The sequence below is a fragment of the Odocoileus virginianus genome, unplaced genomic scaffold, assembly GCF_023699985.2.
Source record: "Odocoileus virginianus isolate 20LAN1187 ecotype Illinois unplaced genomic scaffold, Ovbor_1.2 Unplaced_Contig_100, whole genome shotgun sequence".
Classification (NCBI taxonomy): Eukaryota; Metazoa; Chordata; class Mammalia; order Artiodactyla; family Cervidae; genus Odocoileus; species Odocoileus virginianus.
In genome coordinates this window covers 16,416-43,158 of record NW_027224417.1, presented here as the reverse complement: position 1 = coordinate 43,158, position 26,743 = coordinate 16,416, and the positions used below count along the sequence as shown (strand labels likewise).

At 36.8% G+C, this 26,743-nt stretch overlaps 1 pseudogene; it reads left to right on the top strand.

Moving 5' to 3' along the window:
- The first annotated feature begins 1,336 nt into the window (after positions 1-1,336).
- On the top strand, positions 1,337-26,743 carry LOC139034260 (olfactory receptor 5M5-like; annotated as a pseudogene).

Sequence of the window (26,743 nt, the reverse complement as noted above, 5' to 3'; positions counted from 1 at the left end):
TATAGGTAATATAACTACTATTATCAGTGTGACCATTTACATGTTTTAAAGAACTTGAATCAAATCTGTATCTTAGAGTTTATTCTTACCCTCTGTAAGACGGTAACTCTGTAAGAGTTAAGTGAGGGATAGTTTCAGCAAAATCATTACGGTTTGGGGATGTGTCTGACAATCATTTTAAAATAATTGTCTCCTCCCCCAAGAGAAAACTTTTAATATATTATTTTCCCCTAATTAGTCCCTTCTTTAATATTTAATATCAATGATATACATTTGTGTGTTTGTATAAAAATACACATACTTTTGTGTAATGTATGCCTATCTATTTTTATAGAAAAAAGAAATGACTTACTTTTGTGTCTCATGAGCCAATTTATGCCCTCAATAACTGGCTACAGTATACAAAGCTAAGGATAGCCTGAGATGTCTTAAAAGTGAAACAAGCTTTGGTGATGTGAGGGCCACCTGAGGCAGGCAAGAGTGGATGAAGTGAACAGGCATCACTTTATGTTGTGATGGGAGGGATTAACTTAAAATGTCCCTGAGGTTAGAGTGGCAGGTAGACAGACACTGGTCCTGTAAGTATCTATCTGTTCTACTTCCTTAAGTCCATTCAGCTAAGAAAATGCATGAGTTTTATTGACTGACTGTTTAGACACTGCACCAAAATTACACTGAAAACAAAGGATTGTAATTTCAAAGAAAAGCAATGTTTAAGAGGAAATGTCAGTGACCAATTCATGAGAGTAAATTGCAGAAAGCATAAAAGACTTTCATATAGGAAAAGACTTGCAGAAAAGCATTGGAAAATATGACTATTTTATGTAAAGGAGCTTTACATTATGTTAACTATTGAAAACATCAAATACATACTTACTAGGGTAGTTCTGTGCTTTTTTAAAGAATTTGTCAATGTGGACAATTTTTAAAGTATTTACTGAATTTCTTATAATATGGCTTCAGTTTATATTTTGTTTTGTTTTGTTTTTTGTTTTGTTTTGTTTTGTCAATGAGGCATGTGGGATCTTAGCTTCCTATCTGAGGATCAAGCTCTCACCCCTTGCATTGTAGGACCACTGAATTCCCAGGGAAGTCTCTTAGGTTACTTTTTTTAAAAAAATTAATTTACTTATTTTAATTGGAGGCTAATTACTTTACAATATTGTAGTGGTTTTTGCCATACACTGACATGAATCAGCCATTTATACAACATGTATTTAGAAGTTTGAGAGAGGTAGGCATCAGATGACACCATGTGAGTAATGGAAAAAAGCCAAAGGACCAATTAATTTTTATTTCCTTTATTTTAGAAATCAATGGAAGCTGAGCAAACACAATGTTAAAGGAAAACTACACAGATGTGACTGAGTTTATCCTCCTGGGACTGACAGATTGAGCTGAGTTGCAGCCTGTCCATTTTGTGGTCTTCCGAGTCATCTACCTGATCACAGTCATTTGCAACATGAGAATGATTTTATTAATCAGAACTGACTCAAAGCTTCAGACTCCAATGTACTTCTTCCTCAGCCACCTTTCCTTTGTAGATCTCTGTTACGCCACTATTGTCACTCCTCAGATGCTGGTCAGTCTCTCATCTAAGAGAAAAAAAAACATTTCCTTCCTTGGTTGCTTTATACAGTTTGACTTTTTCATTTCCTTGGGGCTCACAGATAGCTATATGCTCACAGCAATGGCTTATGACCGTTACACGGCCATCTGCAAACCCTTGTTATACGGCAGCAAAATGTCCTGAGGCGTCTGCCTCTCTCTCATTGCTGCTCCTTATACTTATGGCTTTGCAAATGGTCTTACCCAGACCATCCTGATGCTCCGCCTCTCCTTCTGTGGACCCAATGAAATCAACCACTTTTACTGTGCAGACCCACCTCTCCTAGTCCTAGCCTGCTCAGATACTTATGCCAATGAAACTGCCATGTTTGTGGTGGCTGGTTCCAACCTCATATTTTCTCTCACCATCATCCTCATCTCCTACATTGTCACCTTTACAGCCATTCTACAAATGCGTTCTCCAGAAGGGAGGTGCAAGTCCTTCTCCACTTGTGGGTCTCATCTGACAGTTGTCACTATGTTTTATGGAACACTGTTTTGGATTTGTCTAAGGTCGCCTTCTGAGGCTTCTGTAGAGCAGGCCAAAATTGCAGCTGTTTTTTATGTTTTTGTGAGTCCTATGCAAAACCCTTTGACCTACAGCCTTTGGAACAAAGATGTGAAAAGAGCAACAGGAAAGTGTTTCAAGAGAAATTGTTTGTCAAATCAGGTACACATTTAGGCAGAGGTATGTAATATAATTGTTTCTCTGACCAATTAGAGAAAATGTTCAACTAATAAGTCACTTTTTCTCATTGACTTGTCTTTTTCTTTTGTAATTCACCTATGAGACTTGAAAGAATTTGTCCAGTCATTAGTTTGTGTTACTTTACTGTATTTAAAACAACTACAACATTGAATGGAGAAGGAAATGGCAACCCACTCAAATATTGTTGCCTGGAGAATCCCATGGACAGAGCAGCCTGGCAGGCTACAGTCCATGGGGTCTCAAGAAAGTGCTCGGGCCTGGTGCACTGGGAAGACCCAGAGGAATCGGGTGGAGAGGGAGGTGGGAGGGGGGATCGGGATGGGGAATACATGTAACTCCATGGCTGATTCATGTCAATGTATGACAAAACCCACTACAATATTATAAAGTAATTAGCCTCCAACTAATAAAAATAAATGAAAAAAAAAAAACAAAAAATAACAGAAAAAAAAAAAAAGAATTTGCCAGTACTTAGTGACTAAACCACCACCACCCAACATGCTGAAATCAATAAAGCACTGCTATTGTTCTGTAAAATTAATAAATGTCAGATAATTCTACCCATAGTACTCATAATGGTAGAAATTTATGAAAGACAGATTTACCAAAGGATGCTAAGGCAATGACAATTTGGTTGATTTGGAGGGCTTAATAATTTGCAAACTATTTACCAAAACCTGTCAACCATATCAGGAAGAAAGGTTTTTCTTTCTTTGCTTCTTCTGGTTGGTTTTTCCTTTGTTCATCTTATATATCAGTGAAGATCATTGGATATCTTAAGTTATTATTCTAAGAAATATATGTAGATATTAGTACTCATGTAGTGGAATCCTAATTCATAAAACTTTTGAGAGAAATGCCAAATTTACTTTAGGTTTTTTAAAAACTTATTTATTTTGATTTTTGTTTGTTTTACCAATATGCTTTCCACTTTAAAATGATACTGTGTTTTAACTTAATATTTTTTTTTATTATGAACTGTTAACAGCTCACAGCCAGAAGTAGAAAATAATGTAAAGAGCAGTTGACTATGCATAACTAATTATCAGTAAGCATTCACACTATGGCACTTTTGTTTAGGATTTTCACACATCTCCATGTCATGGACCCCACTGCTCACCTTTGGCATCTCCTCCTGAGGCATACAAGTTGGGTCTTTTGGTGCTGGAAAACTCTCAGAAGAGATGGCAGTTGAGCAGAACATTGTTTCAGTCGGCCAAGTTAGTTGATTTTTCTGCTTTTTTCAGATCTTCAGTATCCTCACACATGTTTATTATTTCATACATAAAACATGAGACAGAAGTTTGTGAATTTTTCTCTTTCTTTTCATAATTATTTAAATATTGAATTTATATTATTATATTATGTCAAGTGATAAACTAGTATTATTCCTCATATCATTTATAGTTTCTATCCCATCTCTGATACTTAAAATCTAAAAGTTGCTTCTGATAATCATAAATCTTCAGGAGCACTTTTTATTGTTTTCAGTTGGTGCTTATTTATATATTTACACTTTTTTTAAATTAATTTATAATTATTTATAATTTATAAGTTTCAAGTGTATGACACAGGGATTCACAATTTTTAGAATTGATGGGAGGCTTCCCCATTAGCTCAACAATAAAGAATGCCTGCAGTGCAGGCAACTCAGAAGATTCCAATTTGAGCTCCATCTAGTCAGGAATATGTCTTGGGGGAGAATTGTTAAAAAAGCAATAAGAAGAGTGACTCAAGAGAAATTATCTGCCAAATAGGATAGATATTTTGGTCACTTGTATATCACATATCCATATTCTCTGGTCAATTAGTGAGTACCTTAAATTAAATCATTTTGGCTATAAACTATTGTTTTCCTTTTTGTAATTCACATATTAGACCTGGAAAAATGTTTTCAAATAGTTAGTTGTGACTCAATGTATTAAACAAATACCACATATAAATTAAAACACAAGATCAAACATTATTGCAAGTGCTCTATAAAATTAATAAAGGGCAGATTATTATGTCCACATTACCTATAAAGGTACACAGTTTTACCAGATAGAATTACAAAATTATGCTAAGGCAGTGACATTTTGTTAGATTTCTAGGGCTTAATGATTTCCATTGTATTTTCCAGGAACTTGTCAACAATGCATGTGTATTGTCTGTTGGTATTTTTCTTTTGTTTTCTTTTATCCAAATTATATAAGAATGATGATCTTTGGGGATGTCAGGTAATTACTCTAAGACATATCTTTAGAATCCTCATTCATGAGATTTTTGATGTAAATGTCATATATCCTATAGAATAATTTTATTATTCTGTTAATGTTTTAAAACAATTTATATCCCTATCATAAAACTAGTCTTGTGGTTTCATTTTTTTTTTTGTTATGATCTATTTCAAATACACAGTCAAAATATAAACTAATATAAAAACCCCAGTTTCAGTAACTAACAGGCAATATCTTCATGCAATGCAACATTTTTCTTTTTAATTTTTATTTTTACTGGAGCAGAGTTGATTAACAATGTTCTGTTAATTTCAGGTGTACAACAAAGGGACACAGTTATACATATACATGTAACTCCTTTTTTCAAATTGTATTCCCATTTAGATTATTACACAGTATTGAACAGTGCTTCCTATGCTCTAACAGCAGGTCCTTTTGTTTCATATGTTTTAGAAACTCAGATACTGCACCTCTCCATGTCATGGACCCTACTGCCCATCTTTGGCATCTCCTCCTGAGACACATGTGGGGGAAAGATACGATGCTGAAAGTCCTTACAGGAGACGGGAACTGAGCAGAGCAGGGTCCTATTACATCCATCTAGTGCAATTTATTCTTTAAGATCTTCCATAGCCTTAAAAAAGTTTGAATTTTCTTATGCAAAAATGGAGAAAGATGATGTGGATTTGCAAATTTTTTTTTTAAATATATTGAGGCTGTATGATTTGGTCTAGTCAAGTACTGAACTAGTGTTATTCATTTTATCATTTATGGTTTCTATCCCTTCTATGTTGTATAAAATCTGAAAGTCTGATATTCAGATATATTGGGCAGTATTTTTTTTTTGATTTTAGTTGGTTATGCTTATTATGTATATTTCAAAACTTTTATTTTCAGGTCCTGAGTCCTTTTAATCATTGTGTACTTATTTTATTGTGGAGGTTGGCACTTTTGAATATTTCCTAACAAGTTAATTTGTGCTTTTCACAAATCTTCTTTATGTGTTTTTTCCGCCTTTACCTACTGTGAATTAAATCATATTTTTAAGTTTCTATTCTTTTTGCTCTTTATCTATGACACATTATTTTATCTATGACACATTATTTTATCTATGACACATTCTTTTATCTATTTTTAATAAATTCCTATAAACTGTATATGCATACATGTCTTAACTTAGTCTTCATTAATAAGTACATCTACTTTGCTAATTAAATAGTAAAATGAACTGAGAATATTTTAATTGTGAATACATCCTGCTTCTGACTTATAAATGGTCATTTACAGGTATAGAATACATCACTAATAACAAATTATTTAATAATTAAATTTAAATATTATCTATATTGTATTTGATTGTGATTATAATTATATTAAATATTACTTAATATCAATATTCCTTTAATTTTAGTGACAATTATAAATGTACCACTTACAATTCTTTTTGCTCCCACTCTTAATTTACAGTTTAGTTTTTTTCTCTGTGTTATAAACACTTACTTAGTTCTCTTTAGTGAAAGTACCTCCCTATTCACTTATCTGAGAATATCACTTGTCAGTTCTCAAAGAAGCATTCATTTGGGTATGAATGTAGAAAGACAGAAACTTGCTTTCAGTACTTAAAATATTTTATTTTCCAGTTTCTTTGTAAAGGATCATGTCATCTGCAAACAGCGAGAGTTTCACTTCTTCTTTTCCTATCTGAATTCCTTTTACTTCTTTTTCTGCTCTGATTGCTGTGACCAAAACTTCCAAAACTATGTTGAATAGTAGTGGTGAGAGTGGGAACCCTTGTCTTGTTCCTGATTTCAGGGGAAATGCTTTCAATTTTTAACCACTGAGGGTAATGTTTGCTGTGGGTTTGTCATATATAGCTTTTATTATGTTGAGGTATGTTCCTTCTATTCCTGCTTTCTGGGGAGTTTTAGTTTGGTTATACAGATAGATGCACCACCAGATTACTTGCTATTTCTCTGTTGGTAAAATATTATCTTTAATAATTTGCTATTTTTCAGTTTCATTGTGGGAATATATCCTTTTATATTTCCAGTGCTTCCTTGGCTGGTCTCTGAAAGTCATATCCTTTTAGGATATGTTCTCAAAATATCATATAATTTAATTCATAGAAATTTGGCAACTGCTCTATACAGTCAGCAAAAACAAGATGGGGAGCTGACTGTGGCCCAGATCATGAACTCCTTATTGCCAAACTCAAACTTAAGCTGAAGAAAGTAGGGAAAACAACTAGACCATTCAGATATGACCTAAATCAAATCCCTTATGAATATACAGTGGAATATATACAGATTTAAGGGACTAGATCTGATAGACAGAGAGTCTGATGAAATATGGATGGAGCTCTGTGACATTGTACAGCAGACAGGGATCAAGACCATCCCCATGGAAAAGAAATGCAAAAGGGCAAAATGGCTTTCTGAGGAGGCCTTATAAATAGCTGTGAAATGAAGAGAAGTGAAAAGCAAAGGAGAAAAGGAAAGATATTCCCATTTGAATGCAGAGTTCCAAAGAATAGCCAGGAGAGATAAGAAAGCCTTCCTCAGCGATCAGTGCAAAGAAATAGAGGAAAACAACAGAATGGGAAAGACTAGAGATCTCTTCAAGAAAATTAGAGATACCAAGGGAACATTTCAGGCAAAGATGGGCTCAATAAAGGACAGAAATGGTATGGACCTAACAGAAGCAAAAATAAAGAAGAGGTGGCAAGAATACACAGAAGAACTGTACAAAAAAAATCTTCCTGACCCAGATAATCACAATGGTGTGATCACTCACCTAAAGCCAGACATTCTGGAATGTGAAGTCAAGTGGGCCTTAGAAAGCATCACTATGAACAAAGCTAGTGGATGTGATGGAATTCCAGTTGAGCTATTTCAAATCCTGAAAGATGATGCTGTGAAAGTGCTGCACTCAATATGCTGTCAGCAAATTTGGAAAAATCAGCAGTGGCCACAGGACTGGAAAAGGTCAGTTTTCATTCCAATCCCTAAGAAAGGCAATCCCAAAGAATGTTCAAACTACCGCACAATTGCACTCATCTCACACGCTAGTAAAGTAATGCTCAAAATTCTCCAAACCAGGCTTCAGCAATACATGAACTGTGAACTTCCAGATGCTCAAGCTGGTTTTAGAAAAGGCAGAGGAACCAGAGATCAAATTGCCAACATCTGCTGGATCATCGAAAAAGCAAGAGAGTTCCAGAAAAACATCTATTTCTGCTTTATTGACTATGCCAAAGCCTTTGACTGTATAGATCACAATAAACTGTGGAAAATTCTGAAAGGGATGGGGATACCACACCACCTGACCTGCCTCTTGAGAGACCTGTATGCAGGTCAGGAAGCAACAGTTAGAACTGGACATGGAAGAACAGACTGGTTCCAACTAGGAAAAGGAGTACGTCAAGGCTGTATATTGTCACCCTGCTTATTTAACTTATATGCAGAGTACAGCATGAGAAACACTGGGCTGGAAGAAGCACTAGCTGGAATCAAGATTGCCAGGAGAAATATCAATAACCTCAGATATGCAGATGACACCACCCTTATGGCAGAAATAAAGAGAAACTAAAGAGCCTCTTGATGAAAGTGAAAGAGGAGAGTGAAAAAGTTGGCTTAAAGCTCAGCATTCAGAAAACTAAGATCATGGCATCTGGTCCCATCACTTCATGGGAAATAGATGGGGAGACAGTGGAAACAGTGTCAGACTTTATTTTTTGGGGCTCCAAAATCACTGCAGATGGTGATTGCAGCCATGAAATTAAAAGACGCTTACTCCTTGGAAGGAAAGTTATGACCAACCTAGATAGCATATTAAAAAGCAGAGACATTATTTTGTCTTCAAAGGTATGTCTGGTCAAGGCTATGGTTTTTCCAGTGGTCGTGTATGGATGTGAGAGTTGGACTGTGAATAAAGCTGAGCACCGAAAAATTGATGCTTTTGAACTATGGTATTGGAGAAGACTCTTGAGAGTCCCTTGGACTGCAAGGAGATCCAACCAGTCCATCCTAAAGGAGATCAGTCCTGTGTGTTCATTGGAAGGACTGATGCTGAAGCTGAAACTACAGTACTTTGGCCACCTCATGCGAAGAGTTGACTCGTTGGAAAAGACCCTGATGCTGAGAGGGATTGGGGGCAAAAGGAGAAGGGAACGACAGAGGATGAGATGGCTGGATGGCATCACCGACTCGATGGGCATGAGTTTGAGTAAACTCCGGGAGTTGGTGATGGACAGGGAGGCCTGACGTGCTGCGATTCATGGGGTCTCAAAGAGTCAGACACAACTGAGCGACTGAACTGAACTGAACTGAATTTTTTAATATTACCAGTGTGATTGTCTCATGATTATATCATCTGCAGTATTCTCAGCTTCATGAAGGTCAGATCTATGGTTCATGTCTGGCTTTGCTCACTAATTTAAAGCCAGAATTTATCCCAAAACCTAGAGTTCTTAACAAATATCCATTGAGTTAATAAACTGTCACTATGCCCACTGCATTATAGTTCTTTGAGTATTGCAAGCTTTATTCTCTTCCACCTTCCAACATGATTTTCACTAATTCTTAACTATTTAAAATCTGATTGTACAACTTCTATGCCTCATCTCTCCCACCATGAAACAGAAACATTTGAAGGACAAAAAACGTCTTTTGTCTTTTTCTTACACTTTCTTCATTGACCATACAGTGGCAAACAAAGGATTATCTCTGAATATTTGATAACTCTATGAATACAGGAAGTAATGCATTAATGAATAAATGGATGCCATTTTACCCAGAAAATGTGTAGTGAGAGAGTTAATTCTTATGTATGTTGATAAGGAGTCTGGGGCTCTCAAGGAGGAGAGAAAGACAATTTTTTTTTCCTACATTCCTTTGTCTTAGTCACATAAGACTTTTTTCCTAAATTCTGAGTTGTTATGACAATAATCTTTATGACTGGCTTTATTTAAGCACAGAGCTAATGATTACAGAACAAAGCAACTCATCTTGTTCAAGGGTGTGTCTTTCCTTAAGCTCTGTGCTAATGATTATGTAACAACAATGCATCTTGCTTGAGGGCATGTTTCTCCTTCTTGACAACAACCTTCTGACTAAGCTTGTTATCTTAAGATGTGTGTGATGGGAATGGATCTGGTAAGACTTTTCTATTGTTGTTGTTTCTATTGTTTCTATAGTTCTAATCTTGCTAATTTAAGATGTATGTTGTGGGAGTGGGTCTGGTAAAAGTATATAAGGCCTTGATAAGACTAGAGTGGGGCACTCTCTGTCCCCTTCTGATGTCTATGTCAGAAGCTTTCTCTGTCCTTTTTATACTTCATAATAAAACTCTGCTACACAAAAGCTCTGAGTGATCAAGCCTCTTCCCTGGTCCCAAAGCTAAATCTTCTTCTTCAGAGATCATGAATCTGACATCGTTCACTGTGTGCTATCAGTAGCTTTGGGTCAACTTGCCATGTTTCTTTCCTAAGCAGTATGATATCAAAGAGTGTCTAATATTCTGTTTGACCCAAGTCTTACAATATATAAACTATAGGTAACAGGGAAAGATAGTAAACCTCTACTTGCTTCTGTTTCCCATCTGTAAATGAAGGTACTAACACTAAGCACTCAGAGAGTTTGAGGATTAACTGAGCTAATGCTTGTCTAATGTTTAGGCTATTGCTGACACATGTTAAGTACTCAATGCTTGTTACTTATAAGTAGTTACACCCACTCTACTTTCTTTCCTGTGGTTTTTAAACAAGTTCATCACTCATCTCATATCCTCTCTGTGTAGACTTTCAGTTTTCAGGGATGAGCTTATGCCTTCAGTGAAATGCAGGGTCCCATGAAATAGGACAAACAAGACTTGTGGTACAGCCCTAAATTAAACACTCACTTATACTCCTTACATTATTTAGCACATCAGTTCAGTCGCTCAGTTGTGTCCAACTGTTTGTGACCCCATGAATCACAGCACACCAGGCCTCCCTGTCCATCACCAAGTCCCTGAGTCTACCCAAACCTATGTCCATCGAGTCAGTGATGCCATCCAGACATCTCATCCTCTGTCCTCTTCTCTTCCTCCCACCCCCAATCCTTCCCAGCATTAGGGTCTTTTCCAACAAGTCAGCTCTTCACATCAGGTGACCAAAGTATTGGAGTTTCAGCTTCAGCATCAGTCCTTCCAATGAACACCCAGGACTGATTTCTTTTAGGATGGACTGGTTGGATCTCCTTGCAGTCCAAGGGACTCTCAAGAGTCTTCTCCAATACCACAGTTCAAAAGCATCAATTTTTTGGTGTTCAGCTTTCTTCACCATTCAACTCTCACATCCTTACATGACCACTGGAAAAATCATAGCCTTGACTAAACAGACCTTTGTTTGACAAAGTAATGTCTCTGCTTTTTAATATGCTATCTAGGTTGGTCAAAACTTTCCTTCCAAGGAGTAAGCGTCTTTTAATTTCATGGCTGCAGTCACCATCTGCAGTGATTTTTAGAGCCCCCAAAAATAAAGCCTGACACTGTTTCTACTGTCTCCCCATCTATTTCCCATGAGGTGATGGGACCAGATGCCATGATCTTAGTTTTCTGAATGTTGAGCTTTAAGCCAACTTTTTCACACTCCTCCTTCACTTTCATCAAGAGGCTTTTTAGTTCCTCTTCACTTTCTGCCATAAGGGTGGTGTCATCTGCATACCTGAGGTTACTGATATTTCTCCTGGCAATCTTGATTCCAGCTTGTGCTTCTTCCAGCCCAGCGTTTCTCATGCTGTCTCTGCATATAAGTTAAATAAGCAGGGTGACAATATACAGCCTTGACATACTCCTTTTCCTAGTTGGAACCAGTCTGTTCTTCCATGTCCAGTTCTAACTGTTGCTTCCTGACCTGCATACAGGTCTCTCAAGAGGCAGGTCAGGTGGTGTGGTATCCCCATCCCTTTCAGAATTTTCCACAGTTTATTGTGATCCACACAGTCAAAGGCTTTGGCGTAGTCAATAAAGGAGAAATAGATGTTTTTCTGGAACTCTCTTGCTTTTTCGATGATCCAGCGGATGTTGGCAATTAATCTCTGGTTCCTCTGCCTTTTCTACAACCAGCTTGAGCATCTGGAAGTTCACAGTTCACATATTGCTGAAGCCTGGCTTGGAGAATTTTGAGCATTACTTTACTACCGTGTGAGACGAGTGCAATTGTGTGGTAGTTCGAACATTCTTTGGCATTGCCTTTCTTTGGGATTGGCATGAAAACTGACCTTTTCCAGTCCTGTGGCCACTACTGAGTTTTCCAAATTTCCTGGCATACTTAGCACATAGTAGTTCATAAATATTATCTCAGGGGACTGTGCTAGCTTTGGGAATCAGACCACTGCCCAAAAAGATTTGAAATCTAGTGCTGAAGCAGAAATATTAGTAAGTAATGAAAACAATGTATCAGTCATAAATAGGGCAGAGAAGTAGACAGCATGGTGAATGGAAGTCAAACTTGGAGGAAGCAGAGAAGGAATCTTCGGAAAATTTTCCGTTTTCACCTTTCAACTAGTTCTATGACTAACCTAAATCTGATGAGAATGGGGAAGCAGTGACTCAGGGAAAGCTAAAGGAATGTTTAAAAAAGTTGTGAAGGATAAAAGGACAAACTATGTCTTTTAGGTTGAGGAATTGAAACTATCTTTGACTGAAAAAATAGTCAACAGCATTTTTGAAGGCATGAATTCAAATCCTACCCTGAGACAAACTAGCCATGTGACACAGGTGAGTTAGCAATTCACTGTTCCTTTAGAGGAAACTCTATCTCTTTAGCTGAAATTTCAAAAGTAAATCACTGCCTCTTTGTTTAGAGGAATCAATTAAATTACCTACATAAATGGTGTTTGCCAATCACATTGTCACTTTCAGAATTCTGTTCATGCCTGACCTGCCCAAGACATACATGTTCATCAGGAGGACATTGGTTAGATCTCTGGATTTTGAAGAGGAGACAGTTTCAGTAATAAAGAAAAGGAAAACATAAAATTGAATGCTCATGAAATTTCAAGTTGAAATATTTTGTGTGCCTGCATAGAGCTTTTAGGGAAATTAGAGATTTGAAATTATTTAGAATAAGACTGAGTCATACAGTTGACTTTCTGAACCCAGATGTTCTAGTGAAGCTCATGTGGGTTTATTCCCAATATCACATTCATGTCTACTGCTCCTAAGTCCTTCTGAGATTTCCTTTAAAAGCAGGCCTCTACCTCCCATATTCTGCTAGAAATATGGTTGCATTTCTCAGTTTAGAGTGGATCAGTGAACTTTCTTAGTCATAGGTAGAGAAAATAGGTGCATACCCAAACCAATATTAAGCCTCCATGTTTCTACTTTCTATGTTTAGTTGAAAGGACATTTTATTAAAGTCTTAATTTTATGCCCACAATTTGCACTTTGTTTTCTCAAAATATGTACATGCAATCCTTTCTGTTTTCAGTGCCAATTTCAAATTCAACTAATTTCCTGAACAACAGAGTTATTGAAATATCTATTGATCTTTATGAACAATATTTTACAAAGCTTTCACTGTTGCAGAAGAATCAAATGGGCAAACGTTCCACTCCCCACAAACATGTCCTCAGATGTCAGATGGGACTGATTTTAGTACAAGAGATCTTATCATTAGAGGCAGACAATCTAAGAACCACTTGAATGCGAATTTGTTTATTTCTTTGGAATATTTTGTGTCAGTCTTTCAGTCATCTCAGTTGTGTCTAACTCTTTGCTACCCTATGGACTACAGCACACCAGTCTTCCCTGTCCATCACCAACTTTGGAGCTTACTCAAACACATGTCCAGCAAGTCGGTGATGCTATCCAATCATCTTGTCCTCTGTCATCCTCTTCTCCCCGTGTCATCAATCTTTCCCAGCATGAGGGAAATCAGTCCTGAATATTCATTGGAAGGACTGATGCTGAAGCTGAAGCTCCAATACTTTGGCCACCTGATGCAAAAAAACTGACTCACTGGAAAAGATTTTGTGTGGGTGCATTGTTTTTATTGAGGATCCATGATTTTAACAGCCTGTCGTCATTTTCTCATGAGATTTAAAACAAAACAAAGAACCGGGAAACGAGAAATATTCTTACAGTGAATTCTTGCAAAGAGTTTATTTTTCCTGCTTTTTTTCTGGAAAAAATAGTTTCCCTTTCACTTGTAATAGAATGTCTTGTGAAATTCATCTAGATGGGTGCATTCTCTTTTTGAACAGTCTCACAAACACTTAGCTGGAGGGGGAAATGGTTACCCACTTCAATATTCTTGCCAGTGAAATTCCCATGGACAGCGAAGCCCACTGGCTATATCCACGGGGTTGCAAAGACCGAGAATCAACTTAGTGACTGAGCACATACACTACACAAGCATTTAACACTTGATTTGGGACACAATTTTCCTTTCTCTTTTCCATTTTTAAAATATTTTTGTAGGTTTTAGGATACTTTCCTTTTTCCCTCCATACTCCATCGGGAGCTCTGCTTACAAACTGTGTTGCAGAAATAGCAAGCTTCATGCAGACCAACTTGTGCAGTTAGCATGCTTCTGTTTTCAGAAGCCCATTTCATGCTCTACTCTCATTGTCTTGAAATGCTTGCTAGTTTTTGAACAATGATTGAGAACATTTTCCTTTGTACTGGATCTTGTCTATTGTATACAATATCCAAGTTCTAAGTTTAACAATTTGTAAATTTCTAAGTATACAGTGGAAGTGGCAAATAGATTTGAGGGACAAGATCTAATAAGCAGAGTGTCTGAAGAATTATGGACAGAGGTTCCATAGTAGAGGAGGCAGTTACTTTTTATTTTTCCCCAAGAAAAATAAATGCAACAAGGCAAAAGTTTTAGGAGGTTTTACAAATAGGTCAGAAGAGAAGTGAAAGACAAAGGAGAAAAGGAAAGATTTACCCATGTGAATGCAGAATTCCAAAGAATAGCAAGAAGAGATAAGAAAGTCTTCCTAAGTGAACAATGCAAAGAAATAGAGGAAAACAATAGAATGGGAAAGACTAGAGATATCTTCAAGAAAATTAGAGATACCAAGGGAACATTTTATGCAAAGATGGGTACAGTAAAGGACAGAAATGGTATGGACCTAACAGAATCAGAAGATATTAAGAAGAGGTGGCAAAAATACACAGAAGAACTGTACAATAAAGGTCTTAATGACTCAGATAGCCATCATGGTGTGATCATTCACCTATAGTTAGACATCCTGGAGTATGAAGCCAAGTGGGCCTTAGGAAGCATTACTATGAACAAAGCTAGTGGAGGTGAAGAAATTCCAGCTGAGCTGTTTCAAATCCTAAAAAATGATGCTGTTAAAATGCTGCACTTAAAAGGCCAGCAAATTTAGGAAAACTCAGCAGTGGTCACAGGACTGGAAAAGGTCAGTTTTCATTCCAATCCCAAAGAAGGCAATGCCAAAAAATGTTCAAACTGCCACACAATTACACTCATTTCACATGCTAGCAAGTTAATGTTCAAAATCCTTCAAGCTAAGTTTCAAGAATATGGGGACTGAGAACTTCCACATGTACAAGCTGAATTTAGAAAAAGCAGAGAAACCAGAGATCAAATTGCCAACATCCATCAGATCATAGAAAAAGCAAGGCAATTCCAGAAAAACATATACTTCTGCTTCACTGACTATGCCAAAGCCTTTGACTGTGTAGTCACAACAAGTTATAGAAAACTTTCAAACAGATAAGAACATCAGAACACCTTATCTGCCTCCTGAGAAATCTGTATGCAGGTAAAGAAGCAACAGTGAGAACTGACATGGAACAGCAGACAGGTTCAAAATTTGGAAAGGAGTATGATAAAGCTATATAGTGTCACCCTGTTTATTTAACTTATATGTAGAGTACATCATGCCAAATGCTGGACTAGATGAAAACATAAGCTGAAATCAAGATTTCCCAGAGAAATAAAAATACCCTCAGATATGCAGGTGATGCCACCCTAAGGCAGAAGGCAAAGAAAAACTGAAGACCTTCTTGATGAAGGTTAAAGAGAAGAGTGAAAAAACTGGCTTAAAACTCATATTGCAAAAGCTAAGATCATGTTGTTGGGTCCCGTCACTTCATAGCAAATAGATGGGGAAAAAATAGAAACGATGACGGATTTTATTTTCTTGGGCTCTAAAACCACTGTTGATAGTGACTGTAGCCATGAAATTAAAAGATCCTTGCTCCTTGCAAGAAAAGGTTTGACAAATCTAGACAACATATTATAAAGCAGCAACATCACTTTGTCAACAAAGATCCATATTGACAATGCTATGTTTTCTCCAGTAGTCATTTACGGATGTTTGAGCTAGACCATAAAGAAGACTGAGTGCTGAAGAACTGATGCTTTTGAACTGTGGTGCTAGAGAACACTTTTGAAGAGTCCCTTGGACAGCCAGGAGATCAAACCAGTCAATCCTAAAAGAAATAAATCTTGGATATCCATTGGAAGGACTGATGTTGAAGCTGAAGGTCCAAAACTTTGGTCACCTGATATGAAGAGCCTGATGCTGGGAAAGACTGAGGGCAGGAAGAGAAGGGGGTGACAGAGGATAAGATGGTTGGATGGCATCATGACTCAATGGACATGAGTTTGAGCAAACTCAGGGAGATAGTGAAGGACAGGGAAGTCTGGCATGCTGCAGTCCATGGGGTCACAGAGTCAGACATGACTGAGTGACTGAACAACAACAAATATTTATATATGTATAAATTTTATGTTATGTTATTCTATTATTTTTATTTGCTGAACCATTCTTTAAAATCTGTAGTATTTTGAAATTTTCTAAAGAGTCATACACATGATTTTATATATTCTCATAACAACTCCTTTTTTCCCTAATGCTGTACTGCATTCCCCTGCTTCCCTCTCCCACTGGTAACCACTAGTTTGGTCTATATCTGTGACTCTGGTTCTTTTTTGATTACTTCACAATATTGTTGTATTTTTTGATATTCCACCTATATGTGATATCATACAGCATTTCTTTTTGTCTCTTTCTGCATTATTTTAGTAATTTAATGCCCTTCAAGTACATCCATGCTGCCACAAACAGCAAAAATACATTCACATACAATAGGTCCTTTACATATGAACTTTCAAGTTGTGAGCTTTCAAAGATGTGAGTGTGTGTTCACATGTCCAATCACTTAAGTTAGTTCACATGGCTGGCCTACATTATGTGTGCGCATCCTCTACAACCGACTGCTTTTGTGTACTCTGCTGTACCATACTGCAGAGAGTGCACTGGTACAGTATCTTTATTTCAAGTCAAGCACATCCGGAAGCAACCATAAACACACTGTGACATGAAGTACACTTCAGATACTCTCCACTTGTGCCTACTTACTTACAGGTGATTGGTAGCAATGTCCCATCTCCATCAGACATACTGTGTGGTCTTGGCTCCAGAAAGGGGAGAAGGGAGCAGTAGTTATCTCACTGCTCTGCTGTGTCTGGGTGATTCCAGTTGTCAAAAAGGGGGACAGAAAAACACATTTAAGACACATTCTCCAATCCAATTTTATCTGTGATAATCCCAGTAATGTTAATCTCTGATTCCTGTGTTTAGTCTGCAAGTGATCCATGATCCAGAAGGATGATGATTCAATGGCCCTTTTAGCATCCAGCAATGCTGAAGCCAGAAATGCATATTCTTCTACAGCATTTATTGAATAACTATCATGTGACACCCTGGTGTGAGAAAAGGATGAGAGACAAAACTCTACTCAGATATGTTTTAACTAAAGAGAATTTAATGGAACAAATTTATAAAGAGAATGCAGTCAGAGTTAAAGAAATCAGTCCAAGAAGTTGAAGTATCTGGAGGCTAAGTCTAGAATGCAATTTGATTACCAGACCTGAAGAGGCCAACACAAGAACTACTGTTGGGAGTCCAGTGTAACTATATCCAGGAAGAATGTCCCAGCCCACCTTCTCAACCCAAACCTCAGCAGGAATTTTCTTTGGAAAGATTCAGCCACCCTAGCACTTTATTATTAAACTGGGAGAAAAATGGGAAAGAAATTTGGATACTTTTCTCTTACTCTAACCTGTGTTATGCTCTTGATTTCTCCCATTGGCCAAACTCAAAACTAGTTACCCTAGGAGCTCTATTGATGCAATCTAAGGATTAAACTACAAGTGAACAACAACAAAAAAATTGTAGAGAAAAAAGACAATAAATCTAGATGGGCTAGGTTGATAAAGAAAGAATCAGCAGCACATTTATATTATGTCTACCCACAGTGTTCCCATTGTTATGTGTTTATTATCATAACTACCGAAAATATAAAAAACAAGGTTCAGAATCAGGAAATAAGTAGTCCAAATGCAACAAAAGTTGTCTGATCATCCGATGGTTTACCTATATCATGAACTCTTCCATCTTTCTTCTTGTAAACAGGAGAACTTAACGTGTTCCCCAAGTCAAGTCTCAAAATATCAAGACATTTAGGCATAAGTTAAAACAAATAATGGATCCCATTGCTTCATGCATTTCAGGAGATTTTATTCCCTGATGATACTAGGAGAGTGGCAAGAAGTTATGTCCTCAATGGACTTAAGATTATAAAAAGAGTAAAAACTTGTTTATAGTCTAAATGATTTTATGTAAGAAATAATTGAACCCTGGGGAGTTGGTTCTTCTGTGACAACAATGGTATAAACTCCTTAGGTTTTTCACTTCCATGCTATCACTGGGAAATCACTTCTTTCACAGGTAGGACTAGTTATTATTAAAATATTTTGGAATCTAGAAATAAATATTTTTATCAAAAGAATAAAGTCATGGTCTGAAGCCTATTCTCATACAATAGCAAATGTGTTTTATTAACAATTCTTAAATGAATTTTAATAAAATTTCTGCATTAATGTAGGAAAGAACTGTACATATTTAGAATAAATGCATGGAAGAAAAATTCTTCACTGAATGTTGCATGGAAATCGTTATTATTTTATAAGCTAGGCAAAGTTCTTTTAAATGTTATTTTCTTCTTTTTCTCTATAATGGAGGTAAAAGAAGAATTAGCTGTGCCTAGATCATCAGCTAAGTAATTATTGCTTATTGAGTACTTTCTGCTATGAAAATGAAAAAAAAAAAAGTGAAAGTGTTAGTCCTTCAGTCATGTTTAACCTTTTGCTACCCCATGGACTGTAACCCACTGGACTCCTCTGTCTATGGAATTCTCCAGGCAAGAATACTGGAGTGGGTAGTCACTTTCTCCAGAGGATCTTCCCAACTCAGGGATTGAGGCCGTGTCTCCTGCATTGCAGGCAAATTCTTTACCATCTGAACAAACAGGGAAGCCCCCTTACTGCTATCCTGCCCCTCTAATTGCTAACTTTCACCTGATGAAGGTGATGTGCCCCCATTGAAAAAAAAGAAAAGGATATCATAAACACATGCTTCAACTATAAGACACAATTCAGTCTGTGAAATGCTATCAGTTCAGTTCAGTTCAGTTGCTCAGTCATGTCCGACTCTTTGTGACCCCATGGACTGCAGCATGCCAGGCCTCCCTGTCCATCACCAACTCCCAGAGTTTACTCAAACTCATGTCCATTGAGTCGGTGATGCCATCCTCAATAAATACACATTAAAGACACAATCCTTACCCTAAAGTATGTTTACTTATTACAAGAAGAACTATAACCTTCAGTTCAGTTCCGTTGCTCAGTCATGTCCAACACATTGCAACCCCATGGACTGCAAACACCAGACCTCCCTGTCCATCACCAACTCCCAGAGATGACTCAAACTCATGGCCATCAGGTCAGTGATGCCATCAAACCATCTCATCTCTGTCATCCCCTTCACCTCCTGCTTTCAATCTTTTCCAGAATCAGGGTCTTTTCAAATGAGTCAGTTCTTCACATCAGGTGGCCAAAGTATTGGAGCTTCAGTTTCAGCATCATTCCTTCCAATGGATAGCTATAATCTTAGGAACTTATAAAAGGAAAACCAAATGATTGTCATCTTAATTGATTTAGATGACTTCTCTTTCATTTTCCATGACCTGGTCAATAAGTTCACATAACTCAAAAGGATAATGAAGTAGTGTAAATCACAAAAAGGCAGGAGTGGTTCATTTACAAAGTGATTTAAATGTGACCCATGTCCATTCTTGGCACTGTACCTATTAATAAGTGTCATTATAACAATGACATATCTGGTTATGTGCTTTTGAAAGAAAGTGTAGATTTTTCTAGCATGGCCTTCATGGTCTCCCTTATCATGCACAAATGTTGAGAAATGCACTTTATGATTTTTTACATACTTTCTCAACATTATAGGCAATATAATGATTATTATCAGTGTTACCTTTTACATGCTTTAAATGACTTAGAATTCTTGTTGTAGAGTATATCCTTATTCCCTGCAAGAGTTAAAATGAGGTAGAGTTACAATAAAATCATTACAGTTTAGGGATGTGTCTATCAGTCATCTTAAAATAATTGTCTCTCCTCCTAAGAGGAAACTTTTCATACACTACTTTCCCCCAATCACATTTAAAGCATTTTTACTGTAGAGACCAGCTCGACAAGCAGGGTTTCTGAAAGTGTGATACAGTGAGAGAATGAGAAACAAGACACAAGAATTCAGAGAAAAGCGAGGATCAGGGGACCAACACCGCTCCAAGGTGAAGGTGCCAAAACTGAATCCAAGCCAGCTTTATTATACTTTCAGCCATGAATGAAAGAATATGCAGGGAGTTAAACTATAACTCATGTGGCCTTCAGGGCCAAAGAACAAAATGATCATTAACCATTGAGTAATTAGGAAACAGTCAGTCAGTTCACTCAGTCCTGTCTGACTCTTTGCGACCCATGAATCCCAGCAGGCCAGGCCTCCCTGTCCATCACCAACTCCCTGAGTTTACTCGAACTCATGTCCATCGAGTCAGTGATGCCATCCAGCTGTCTCATCCTCTGTCGCCCCCTTCTCCTCCTGCCCCCAATGCCTCCCAGCATCAGGGTCTTTTCCAATGAGTCAACTCTTTGCATGAGGTGGCCAAAGTATTGGAGTTTCAGCTTCAGCATCAGTCCTTCCAATGAACATCCAGGACTGATCTCCTTTAGGATGGGACTGGTTGGATCTCCTTGCAGTCCAAGGGACTCTCAAGAGTCTTCTCCAACACCACAGTTCAAAAGCATCAATTCTTCAGCTCTCAGCTTTCTTTATAGTCCAACTCTCACATCCATACATGACTACTGGAAAAACCATAGCCTTGACCTTTGTTGACAAAGTAATGTCTCTGCTTTTTAATATGCTATCTAGGTTGGTTATAACTTTCCTTCCAAGGAGTAAGCATCTTTTAATTTCATGGCTGCAGTCACCATCTGCAGTGATTTTGGAGCCCCAAAAAATAAAGTCAGCCACTGTTTCCACTGTTTCCCCATCTATTTGCCATGAAGTGATGGGACCAGATGCCATGATCTTAGTTTTCTGAATGTTGAGCTTTAAGCCAACTTTTTCACTCTCCTCCTTCACTTTTCATCAAGAGGCTTTTTAGTTCCTCTTCACTTTCTGCCATAAGGGTGGTGTCATCTGCATATCTGAGGTTATTGATATTTCTCTTGGCAATCTTGATTCCAGCTTGTGCTTTTTCCAGCCCAGCGTTTCTCATGATGTACTCTGCATATAAGTTAAATAAGCAGGGTGACAATATACAGCCTTGACATACTCCTTTTCCCTATTTGGAACCAGTCTGTTGTTCCATGTCCAGTTCTAACTGTTGCTTCCTAACCTGCATATAGATTTCTCAAGAGGCAGGTTAGGCGGTCTGGTATTCCTATCTCTTGAAGAATTTTCCACAGTTTATTGTGATCCACAGAGTCAAAAGCTTTGGCATAGTCAATAAAGCAGAAGTAGATGGTGGGTCTATATCAAAGTAGGTCCTTTTCTTTCCAGAGCCAGATTTTTCATTTTGGGATCCACCTATGTTCATTTTCTTCTGTTAAAATAAGAGCATAACCTCATCATTGTTTAAGTAAAATTCCCTTTTCCAACTCTTACTGTCTTTCCATAAGACTTGCTGTTGAGTTTGTTGTAAGGTTTCTTTTTTAGAAAGCAAATCATTAGCAGCTTGATTATTTGTCCAATGTGTTGTAGTCTGCTGGTTCTGTATTGTTCCCTCTAATATCCAAAAAAATTAGAGTAAAAAGAGCTATTGCTAATTTATCTTTTGGGGAATTAGGTCCTATTCCATATCTTTCTCCCCCTTTTGTTTTTGTAAAGTGTTTTTTAATGTTCGATTGGCTCATTCAACTATAGCTTGTCCTTGTGGGTTATATGGAATTTCAGTGATGTGTTTGATAAACCAGTCTTTAAAAAATAATTTTAATGTGTGACTTGTATAAGCTGGTCCATTATCAGTTTTTATATGTTTAGGGAGTCCCATGTAAGCAAAAGCTTGTTTGAAGTGAGAAACACTGATTTGCAGTTTCTCCTGTGTGATGTGATGCAAATATCATTCCGGAATAAGCGTCAGTGGGCACATGGACTAGTCCAGCATTGTCAAATGTTGGGATATGTGTTACATCAGTTTGCCAAATATCATTGGGAAATAGTCTATGTGGGTTAACACCTTTAGGCAATGTCAGAGTATAATTAACTTGTTGGCAGGAAGGACATTGAGATATGATATCTTTAGCTTGTTGATGAGTCAATTGGAACTTATGCTATAATCTTTTAACATTTAAGTGTGTAAGTTCATGAAATTGTGATGGAGAAAGAAATGAAATGAGTTTAGTGTTATAGTATGGGTTCCTTCTGTTAAAGATCTTGGAAGTTGTGAAAGTGGTCGAATATGAGCAATATAAAAAGAACTATTTTTATGAAGAATAGCATTTTGTAATTGATTAAACAGTTGAATAATAGGCAGGTTAGAGTTAGGTATTGTTATGGTCTCAATTAAAGAAGTAACCTTGACAGCATATTGTGAATCAGGAACAATGTTAACAGGTTTTTTAATATCCAATAATACTGTGTAAATTGTTTTTAATTCAGCTTGTTGTACAGAAGAGTATTTAGATTGTCAAATCTTTTCAGTAGGACCAAAGTAACCTGTTTTGAGGTCCTTCTTTGCATCAGTAAAATAGGTGACAGCATTGTGAATAGGCTCTATTTTTGTTATTTTGGGGAGAATCAAAGCATGTTTTTTAAGAAAAACTTAGTTGATCAACTTAGAAGAAGGGTAATGGCAATCAATGTTGCCAATAAAATCAGAAAGGGCTATTTGCCATTCAATATTTTGAATATACAAATGTTCAATTTGTGTTTTAGAAAATGGTACCATTATAGTCTTTGGATTGTAACCAGACAATTGTTGAATATGAGTTCTCATCTTAAATATTAACTTGCTAACCATATCCACATAAGTAGTCAATAACTTAGCTTGTTTATGAGGCAAAAAGATCCATTCAATTATAACCTCTGTTTGTCAAATTATTTCTGTCGGAGAATATGGGGTGGATATAATCAAGGCTGTTATGGGCTGATTTAATTCTACCCTAGTCAATTGTTGATTTTGAATTGCCTGATTAATTTGTTGTATTTCTTTTTTGGCTTCAGGGGTTAAAGAGTGAGGATTGTTTAACTCATTATCTCCTTTTAATATATTAAATAGATTTTTTAAGGCATAATTAGGAATCTCTAATGTTGGACAAAGCCAGTTAATATCACCAAATTTTGAAAATCATTTAAAGTTTTAAATTGATCAGTTCAAATCTGTTTTTTGTGGAGCTATTAAGTTTCTACTTAATATATATCCTAAATATTGATAAGGAGCTTCATTTTGAATTTTATCTGTTGTAATAACTAATCCATATAATTCTAAAATCTTTTGGGTTTCTAAAAATATTTGTTGAAGAATTTTCTTATCAAAGTATGCTAATAAAATATCATCTATATAATGAATAATATAGGCTTGTGAATATATTTTTCTAATTAAACATAAGAGCTGATTTACAAAGTGTTGACATAAGGTGTGGCTGTCCATCATTTTTTGTGGTAAGACAGTCCATTGATATCATTGATTAAGGTCTTTATTATTAATATTGGGAATAGTAAAAGCAATTTTTGGAGCATCTTTAGGATCTAATGGGACAGTGAAAAACACTCTTTTAAATCAATGATAATAATTTCCCATCCTTTTGGAATCACAGCAGGAGAAGGGAGTCCAGGTTGCAATGCTCTCATGGGTTCCATAACAGCATTAATTTTTCTTAAAACTGCAAGCATTCTCCATTTTCTTGACTTCTTTTTAATCATAAAGACTGGTGAATTCCAAAGGCTAGTAGTTTCTACTATATGTCCTAGTTTTAATTGTTCTTCTACTAAAGTTTGTAAGGTTTCAATTTTTTCTTTTGATAAGGGCCACTGTTCCACCCATATAGGTTTATTTGAAAGCCATTTTATTTTTAATGCAGTCTTTGGAACAGTGGCCCCTAGGCTAAATTTTGAGGAGTACTGGGGTGAAGTCCCATATTAGTCATAATTTGTTTTGTCTGAGACATTATGGAAGGTATTGTAATATAAGTTCCCCATTGTATAAGTAAATCACAGCCCCATAAGTTACATAGGAATATCAGTGACCAATGGTTGAAACATAGCGGTTTGTTGATCAGGCCCCTGGCATCGCATAGGGCATGTACTCTGAGCTATATTGTTCATTGTTTCTATTCCAGTAACAATTGTAGGAACTTGTTGTAATGGCTAAGACTGAGGCCAGTGCTTAGAGGCAATGACAGACACATCTGCCTCTATGTCCATAAGTCCAGGGAATTGCCTTTCCATAATTTCTATTTCTAACATTGGTCTTTCATCTGTAACAAAAGTTTGCCAAAATACTTGTTTTCCAGTACTGTCAAATCTCCCTATTCTCTTTTTAGGAGAAGAATTTAATTTTAGATAAGGTAATAATAATAATTGAGCAATTTGATCTCTCACAGATATTTGATAGGGAACATTGGTTTTTAGCATCATAAGTATTTCTCCTTCAAAATCTTCATCTATTATTTCAATTTGAACTTTAACCCCCTTTAAAGTGGGACTGCTTTTTTCTATTATTAAACCAACAGTATTTTTGGTAGGGGTTCATAGATGTCAGTTGGTATCTTATATATTTTCATAGAGGGCATTACTAATAAATTTTCTATGGCTGGTATGTCTAATGTTGCACTCTCTGATGTTGTTGGGAGTAAGTCATGAACTGATTGTTTTCTCCCTGTTGAGCTGGGTAGGCATAGGGAACTGCATTCCAAGTGTCCACATTGTTTCTGGGGCCCCAATCCCCATTTCCTGCCAAGGGAGTTCCATCTTTATGACATTTTGACTTAACATTGATTTGTCCAGTGATTTTTTTTTTTACATTTTGGGCATAATCCTGGAATTTTTATATCATTTTTTGTCTGCTTTGAATTTTCTCCTTTACAAACCTTTTTAATGTGTCTTAATTTTCCATATTGGTGACATTTTATATCTGTCTTTTAGTAGTCTTAGACAATGTTTGAGCCAGAAGTTGCATTTTATGTGGTTCTGATCCAATATCCTGGCAAACTTTAAGATATTTTTTAGAGGGGCACCCTGTGCTTTGAGAGGCTGAATCACCTTTTTACATTCTGAGTTAGCATTGTCATAAGCAAGAACTTGCATCAGCAAATCTCTCAAACCAGGTTGTGAGACTGTTTTATTTAAATTTTGACATAGCCTGGCAATAAAATCTACATAAGGTTCCCCAGTTGATTGTTTAATTTGGGTAAATGAAATCAAGGCTTGTCCAGGTGGATTTATTTTCCCCCAGGCTTTTAAACATATCATTTTCACTTGAGCAAGTAATTGATCATCGAATTGTAACTGAGCTTGAATGTTAAAATGTGTCCCACTACCCATTAATTGAGCAAGTGTTATATCAACTGGAGGGTTGGCTGTCTCATTTTTGCGAGCTTGTTGATTTGTCTCATCTTGCCACCAGGTACTAAATTGTAAAAATTTTGAGGTGGAAAGGCAAGTTCTGGCTATCATTTTTCAATCATAAGGAATTAACCATTTAGCTTGTGAAAGTCCCTGAATTAGTCCCATGGTATAAGGAGAATTAGTTTCATATTGGGTACATGTCTGTTTTATCTCCTTTACAGTTTTAAATGGTATGGCATTATAATCATAATGCATTTTTCCTTGTAGGAATTGAGGATCTGGTGGGATTTGAGTTATAGCAACAGGGAGAACTAAAGCAACTTCATCTCCCAGCAACTGTGTCATACAAACTCCCTTTTGTAAAGGAGTCATTTTATTAGGCAGTTATCTGTGGTTTAAAAGCAAATCTATCATCTCAGTGGTTTCAGGATTGAAAAGAGGGGACTCGACCAAAGGTGCAGTTGGTCGAGTGAGAAAGAGCTGTTCTTGACTTCTATCATTTTTTTTGTCTCTTATTTTTCATTTGTATTGATTGTTTTTCTTTCTCATCACCTACGTTAATATACATATATATATATATATATAAATATATATATAATTCATTTTCTCCATTTGTTCTTGTATTTGTTTTACAGAATCTCCTGAATCCGAGGTTTCGGATTATAGTGGTCTTAAAGCTGTGTTAATAAGATTCCCTACTGACCATACAGACAAAGGAATCTTTTCACCGCGTTGGTAGGCACAGCGCAGGCAATGCATAACTTCTTGTCATTATTCATGTCTCAGAGTCCCTTTATCTGGATCTAGCCAGTGATAATATTTTTCAATGGCACAAAACAATTTTTTAAAAGAGGAGTGAGAAATCTCAACCCCCGAACTTTTAAACAAAGTCCTTAATACTTGCATATAGTCACTATGCTCAGAAGGATTTTGCCCCATTGTTACCCTGACTGACAAATCCACAGGGGTGTACTTACCGAGTACTTTTCTCGTCCACCGAGTTGGCCGGATTTCCCTGCCTTCTCTGCCATTTAGTAGCTAGCCTCGAAGGCTGGATTCACTTTCGGGTCCCTGTTCGGGCGCCACTTGTGAAGACCAGCTCAGCAAGCAGGGTTTCCAAAAGCGCAATACGGCAAGAGAATGAGAAACGAGACACAAGAATTCAGAGAAAAGCGAGGATCAGGGGACCAACACTGCTCCAAAGTGAAGGTGCCGAAACTGAATCCAAGCCAGCTTTCAGCCGTGAATGA